The 7676-nt window shown below is 41.0% G+C and overlaps 1 pseudogene; it reads right to left on the reverse strand.

Annotated features, from left to right (window-relative positions):
- Window positions 1-6757, reverse strand: part of LOC130034897 (uncharacterized protein C2orf78-like) — a 30490-nt pseudogene extending 23733 nt beyond the window's left edge.
- Window positions 6758-7676: the final 919 nt, after the last annotated feature.

A 7676-nucleotide genomic window follows, 5' to 3' on the forward strand; every position in this document is an offset into this window, starting at 1 on the left:
ATGGTCACCAAAAATTTCAAATTCATTTTCAAAACCTAGATTACGAGTACCTTTTTCAAGCAGGAAAACGTCATTCCCAATGTTTAAGAAATGATCACCAAAATCCAATTTAAATATTTTTAATGTAGGAAAACTCAGACTCCACACAACTGAGATGAATGTGTAATTAGACATGTGAGACTTGACTTTTCTATTTCTTCTTAGAATATAAAAACAGATGTCGACTGTTATCAAAATGATCTCATGTTGGGAAGAAACTATTTGTGAAGGTAACAAGCGCCTTAACTTGGAATCTACTCACCACACAAATGAATCAGTTCTTCTTATTCAAGTTAGAAGTCATCATTTCTTTTTTTTAGCAGGCAGAGCATACATGCAGTTTACAGCTAGAAATAATAAAAACACGGAAGATTCTGTTTCCTCCACCCCCCTTAGATAACCAGTATTAGTTATTTATAGGAAGCATTATTTCTGAAGCGTGTTTATATGCCAAATTGTCAAGTGCCAACCGTGTTTCAAGAGACAATTAGATAAAAAGCCACCAACACGACATTCTGTTAAATGTTTTTTCCTACTTGTACTCTACTCGAGGCATAGTACACTTTCTAGTCCTAGCAGTTATTAAAATAAACTGAGTTGACTTACTCTCAGAATATTTAACTATATTCTCTTTGATTTGATTTAAAATCTTTGGCTCTCTTCAACATTCGATACCAAACTGTTTCCCCTTCCTTGATAAATCTCCCTCATAATCTTTATTTCCTATTTGATTCTCCCTGATAGCATCCTCTTCTTCTCGGCCTCTGTGGTCAATTCTTGAGGAAAAAGACCCTCAACTTCCTTACTTTTGAGGACTTGCCTCTCAACTGCTCAGCACTCCACACATTCCCAATGCCCCATTTAGTCTTATCACATAGTTTAGATAGAAAACTAAAAGACACATGATTATTACTTTGGAATAGCACTAAATTTAAAATACTAAATTATAAATATATGTGGAGAGACTATTACAGATAAAGCATCCTGTTATACATTAACAGTTTTCTACAGCACCTACATATGAATATCACGTAAAAACCACTAAAGGAAAAGGAAACACCAGAGAATGAAAATTGATATATAAACACATATTTGAGCTTCTAAGACTGTGTAAAATATAATGTAACAAATGAGGAAGAAACTCTGTATATGTGAGAAAGAAAGTCGGTGTCTAAAATCACACAGCAAGTGTCAAAGTCAAGCTAAAATGAGGCTGATAAAATTCTCATTGAATGCTTTCTTCTATTATTTCATGACATTTTTACTTGACCACTAAGTTTAGAGACAAGAAATCTAATGAAAAGCTCTGAAAAGTATTATTCCTTACCTGACATAGTAAGAGAAGAGGAGATGTCGGCAAAAGATAGACGAGAAGACGATACGATACGAGAGTACGTCTGAACACTCAAGCAGAAGACCACAAGTGTCCAGTACTGATGACTGGTCCCTGGTGATTGGTCATTGGTCACTGGACAGTTGCCATGATGATTCAAATTTGTTTCCAGACAACTTCATGGGAACCCCAAGATTCTACCAGGTGGTGGTAGGTTGGGTGGGAGAATGATGTCATAAAGCAGGCAGTTGAAAGGTAGAGGCTAGCCAATAAGGAGGTCAGATTTCCACGAAGAAGACCGGATTGGATAGAGAGAGATGTAGAATGAGGGAGGCTAGGGACTGGAATCCTACAAGGCAGTTATAACAGTTTCATCTGCCTCAGACTCTGATGTTAGCTAAATTTTCCTATTATTCTATTGAGCTTACATATTTTATTAATAAAACAGTAAAATTTCTAGGTAATCATTTATATTGCCTTGTTAATCAATAGCATTACATTATTATTAATATATTTTATATAATGTTTTATAAAATTAAATCATATATTTATACTTTATAATATACATTATTACTTACTTCAGGGTTACAAAGTAATGGATTATTATGAGGAATCATCCCCAAACAAAAATCCCTAAGGTTCGGGTATTCTGCTAGCAAACATACACCCAGAAAAGAATAGTAGGTAAAGATAGAATAGATGAAAAAGTATCTGCCAGCTGCAACTTGTGCCAGGCAAACATAGACTAATAATGTTTAGGGTCTTTTGAATTTAGGGGACAAATGACCAAAAAACAGAATAGAAAACATTCACAATCTCATTTATTCATTTATTTTGGGTTTGGGCATCACCTGGTCATGCTCAGGGCTTGCTCCTGGCTCTGCACGCAGAAATCACTCCTGAAATTCAGATAGAAAGGGGAACACCAAGTGGAGGGTGTTTGGAGGATCCTCCCAGGAGGGGAGATGCAGGTTGAAAGTAGACTGGAGTGAACATGTTCGCCACTCAATGCCTCTTTTGCTGATCACAAAACCCAAAAGGAGAGAGAGAACAAAAGGGAATGCCCTGCCACAGTGGCAGTGGGGGATGGGGGGATGGGGAAGGAGGGATATTATCCTGGTGGTGGAAAATGGGCACTGGTGGAGGGATGGTTATTTGATCGTGGTATGACCGAGATCCAAGCACAAAAATTTGTAAATCTACAACTGTACCTCATGGTGTTTCACTAATAATAAAAAAAAATTATAAAAAAAGAAAAAGAAATCACTCCTGGAGGAGCTCAGTCGACTGGATGCATAACAGGTGCACTGCCCTCTGAACTATCTCTCCTGCCAAAACAACTTTATATTTTAAGGATGCCTACTGATTCTCTGTGAACTATACTAGCCTCTGCTCTCCATGTACCTCGGGTATGTTGATGTACTTCCTAACTGTCCTTGATGTCTCTGTCAACTTCAACAATGGTTCACCTATTGGGCTCTGGTGGGGTTTGGGAGCAGTATTGAATTGGATTGACCTTCCTGTGAGACCACACATGGCTGCCCAGTAGACCCTGAATCTTGGGCATTCCAGGTGTTTGTCTATTTATGTGTTTGTCTCATTCTCTGTGACTGACCCCTGCTGGATGGAGGTTGAAAGTGACAATTGGATTTGGCAGATGAGAAACAATTTAGACAGATTATAACCAAATATGGGGATAAACAAATTACACCACCGATTAGAAAATCTCAAGATGTATGGGATAATTGGAATCTATAAAGGGAGTCAGAATGAACCCAAGGAAAAGTTGAAGGCCGTTGTGATTGAAAATAGTGTTGTCATCTGGATCAAAGTCATAGTTCAGTGGCTGAGGCATTTGCCTTGCACATGGTGGACCTGGGTTCAATTCCTGGAATCCGATCCCATATGGTCCTTTGAACCCTTGAGGATTGTCCTCATACATGAAAAGCACCCTAATCACTGTACTATCACTCCAGCTCCAGAAATGACTATGGTGTGTGTGTGTGTGTGTGTGTGTGTGTGTGTGTGTGTGTAAGGAAAGGTTTTGGACCAGCCCCAGTGGTGCTCATGTATTCCTCTCTCTGTGCTCAGGAGTGATTCCTGGTGGTGCTCATGAGACCATAGGTGTTGCTGGAGATAGAACCAGGGTCAATCACATGGAATATTAATATATTAAGCTCTGTATATTGCTCAGTCCCTGGAGTAGAAATATTATTTAGACATGAAAAAATAAGAGCCAGTTGGAGCCAGTGCAATGACAGAATCAGAAAGTGTGTCGATGAAGGAGCAGCCAAGGCCCCAGGGCTGATTTTATATTAGAATTGCAGAGCTGAACAGAGACACCAACCTTTTTACTGTGTTTCCTTTTTAAAATAGAACATATTTTCTGATTCCTAATTAATAAAATGAAGAGAGAAAAGAGAAAGAAATGAAGAAATAAACAAAGAAGGAAAGAAAGAAAGAAAGAAAGAAAGAAAGAAAGAAAGAAAGAAAGAAAGAAAGACATAAGAAATAAAGTAAGGAAAGATGGAAGGAAAAAACGAAAAATGAAACGGAAAACAAAGAAAGAACAACGAAAGGAAACTTGTCGGGGCCTTATAGGCCATTGTAAGAATGTGACTTTGGCTCTGAGAAAAATCAGGAGATATGGGAGAGTTTGATTGGAACTGGGGTAACATCTCATATTTTGAAAGGAACATTATGGTGGCTTTCCCCCCCTTCAATTTTAGGGTCACAAAAAGACAGAAGAAAAACCAGCAGGATTGTGGTCACAAGTTACATTGGGTAACTATAGGCTACAAAAGTCATTCATAAAATTTAGTAGTACATTTACAAGTCTTTTTGGGGACCCACATTTGGTGGTGGTCAGGGCTTACTCCCTGCACAGGGGTCATTACTGGCAGGCTCGGGGGACCATATGGGATGCCAGATATTGAACTTGCTCAACCTTTTTCAATGCAAGCGCTTACAAGCACCTGACATCTCTAAAAGCCTGTGTGAGCATCTAGTTAGTCAAACCCAGTTTCGACATAAGACCATCTTACATTCCCTTCTTTGCTCTCGACCATTATAAAGCTGCATTTTGGGAATCATTATAATAAACAGCCAGAATTGTTTGAACATCAATGTGGATCGGTAAACAAGGCTTGCTGTGTCTACTTTAAGTCCGAGGTTCTAGATGTTGCTACCTGCTTAACAGCAACACAGGTTCCATTAACAAGTACTCTTTTATTTAAAAATGAAATAGGAACGGTCCTCCCGTTGTTCAACGATTTGCTCGAGCTGGCCCAGTAACATCTCCATCATGAGATTTGTTGTTACCGTGTTTGGCATATCGAATACATCACGGGTAGCTTGCCAGGCTCTGCCGTGTGGGCGAGATACTCTCGGTAGCTTGCCAGGCTCTCAGAGAGGGGTGGAGGAATCAAACTCGGCTCAGCAATGTTGGCCATTTGTAACGCAAACACCCTTAATCACTTAAAAATTTTATATGTGCTGGATTCAAATATTTGTTGCTAGAACACTGTACTTTATTTTTTTTAACAAGCTATTATGTTATTCAAGTATTGTGATTTTTTTCTTTTTCTATGAGCGTTCTAACCAATCACCTGGTAACTTAAACATCAGAAGAAAAAAAAAATCCACACTCCTGAAATCCAGAAATTTGGAATATACACATCATTGGGACACTGGTGTCAGCCAGGACACATGGCTTCTGTAGAAGGTCTTTAGGCTGTATTTTCTTTTAACTTCCATAAACTGCCACTTGGCTTGTCCGGTGTATAATATACTCACTTCTTGACTGCCATGGTCAAGTGCCTTTCTCTTATATCTGCATCATCTACTTCTGCCTCCATTTTATGCCGTTGACTCACCTGATTATGCACCAAATCTCTCCATCGCCAGCCATCGCATCCATTCAATCAAGTTTTTACTAAACAAAGGAACATTTGCAGGATTGATGATCTCTTTGAATGGCCATTATCCAGTCTACAACATGATGTTGTTCACAGATCACAGATCACAGATCATCCTGTTATTCGTCGATTGCCTCGAGCAGGCCCCAGTAACATCTCCTTCATCCTAGCCCTGAGATTATATTCAAGGCTCTTTAGGAGAATGAGACCCATCATTGTTACTGGTGTTTGGCATATTGGGTATGCCACGGGGAGTTTGCCAGACTCTGTCGTGTGGGCAGGCTACATTTGGTAGCCTGCCAGTTTGTCAAAGTAGGAATGAGATGTCATAATAAGATGTTCTGGGAGCTGGTTTTTATAGTCTCTGAGTCTTGGCCGCTGATGGGATTACACGGCGTAAGGGAGCCAGTTGGTGGGTGTGACCCCCGCCTACTGGAATTTGGAGGATCTGGGTGGAGGATGCTTGACTCAAATCCGAGTAGGCTTGGAGATCTCGGCCCCGGAATCCACATGGCTTTGTCCCTCTGCCGGTACCTTCAGGTGTGCGGAGAGTGGTCTCAGCATGGTGGTGGCTGGTCCTGGAGGTCTTCGGCTGCCGGGGCCCTGGTCAGGGCGGGGAGGAAAGCTCCACCCGCTCCCCTCCAAGGGGCCCTGGCGAGGAATAGCCAGGCGCGGGGGCAGGAGACTGCATGATGTTGTTAGCGTCAAAAAACACATGAACTGGAATGTATTTGTGTGTGAGCATGAATTCTTTTAATTTTGGTGTTGGAGCCACACCTGATGGTGCTCCAAGCTTCCTCTTGGCTTTGCGCTCATGGATCACTCCTGGCAGGGCTCGGGGGACCAAATGGGGTGCCAGGGAGCCAATACAGGTCTATTGCATTCAAGGCTGCATTCCACCCTGTGTACTATGTCTCCAGCCACTGTTAATCTTTCCTTTAGCCTATGTTTGAGACATCCAGGGTTCTGTGCATTCAGGGAGTGTGAAAACCTCTCCAATATGGTAGATCCATACAACAGTATATTAGTCATATGAAGTACTCACACACTACAGCATCAAGTTTGGAAAAACGCAGTGTCAAAGGTCACATAATTTAGGATACGTGTATATGAATTGTTCAGAGAAAACAAATTCATAAAAATAAAACGATGAATGTTGCTGGTAGAGTCAAGAGTCCTTTTTTTGGCAATGATGAAAATGGTATGGATAAAATAATGGTAATAGTTGCAAAACTAGCAAGTATACCAAATGCCACTGAAGTTAGTCTCAAATGGTGGATCCAATCAAAAAATCTTTATGCAGATGAATGTTTGAAAAATGTCCAAGTTCTCTCTCTACACTCATTCCCTACAAGCTAGTAGGAAAATTGGGGATATCTGTCAGGTTGTGACCAAGTTTTTTCTTTGTAAACACTAAATGACAAACATAGTATAACTTACCTTGTTCTTTGTAGGTAGATGAGGTCATTACTACACTCCCGTTTTGGGTCCCTAATCCCTATGCTGGCCAAAGTGCTGTTACTATTTTCCCCTTTAAGAAATACTTAAAACACTTGACTTCTAACCCCTTCCCACAGCCCAGCAAATGAAAAATGATGTCACTACTCTCAATGTTCTGCAGCTTGTTTTCAGTTTCTTTGGTCTTAGCATGTAGAACTTTTGGGATTGTTTTGGTATCAAACCACGTGGAGCTGAGAGGGAAGAGGCTGCCTACTCAGTTCCAGCTAAAAGCTCCAGAAGGAATGTCAGCCCTTTCAGCTCTCTCGGTCTTCTATGGAACCTGTTATTTGGAACCTATTTTATTTTCATATTTTTGTTTTGCCTCTCATCTACGAAAAACATTTTAATGTATTTAAAAACATCCACCAACTATCCCATGCTGATCACCAGCTGTCCGGTTGCCTACCCTTCCCGGTTTCCTTCCCATCCATCCATCACCCATAACTCTCCTAGGACCATCTCTTCCCTCCAACACCTTCCAGGCTCAAGGAGAACCGGTACCAACTGCTTTGGAATGGTAACCTAGTGCGCATGCCCTAGTCTGGTACTGCCCACGACCCAGCCGCAACGCCATTTATAACAATGGTTCTTGTGTGAGCTTCAGTTAACAGTGATGTTTGAGCAGGCTACAGGCACCAGGGACTATGGAAGACCACAGAGTAGCCCCTCAAGCTAATATAATTAGAGCTGCTCCTGCCAGTAATGTCCGGATGTCCTAGCCTGAAAGCCGGCTTGGCCATGTTGGGGAGATTGCAAGGTAAAAGAACTTACATAGGCAATGGACCTCAATGTTGAAACTCGCAAGTAGGGTGTCACCGTGATACAGACTCTGAATATTGTTGGGAATAAGTGAAATGGTGCATCTAGGGGTGCTGAACAGTGGGCCT

Source organism: Sorex fumeus, unplaced genomic scaffold (genome assembly GCF_029834395.1).
Source record: "Sorex fumeus unplaced genomic scaffold, SorFum_2.1 ptg000006l, whole genome shotgun sequence".
NCBI lineage: Eukaryota > Metazoa > Chordata > Mammalia > Eulipotyphla > Soricidae > Sorex > Sorex fumeus.